The sequence below is a fragment of the Egretta garzetta genome, unplaced genomic scaffold (genome assembly GCF_000687185.1).
Source record: "Egretta garzetta isolate BGI_Z169 unplaced genomic scaffold, ASM68718v1 scaffold126, whole genome shotgun sequence".
NCBI classification, from domain to species: domain Eukaryota; kingdom Metazoa; phylum Chordata; class Aves; order Pelecaniformes; family Ardeidae; genus Egretta; species Egretta garzetta.
Genome location: NW_009260128.1, coordinates 631,479 through 631,756, shown reverse-complemented (window position 1 = coordinate 631,756; position 278 = coordinate 631,479).

The following is a 278-nucleotide window of genomic DNA, read 5'->3' as shown; positions in this document are numbered from 1 at the left end:
TTTTTTTTTTTTCCAAGGCGCAACAACGCCTGCCACCTTTTGTCCTGTGAGCTACCGCGCTTTAGGGAATGATTAAGGAAAACCCGTGAACGGGGTGAAAACAGCCAGCATGGGCGGTGTTTAGTCCGGACTAACTCTCGCTGCCGACTACTCGCTGAGGTGGCTTTACGCAGGCGCTTAGTTAGTTCTGTCTTTGCCGGAGAGTCCATCTCAGCCAAGCTGGACCTGCCTACCGCCGCTCCGGCCGCGCTGGAAGGCGCCGCTTCCCGGCGCCCCCG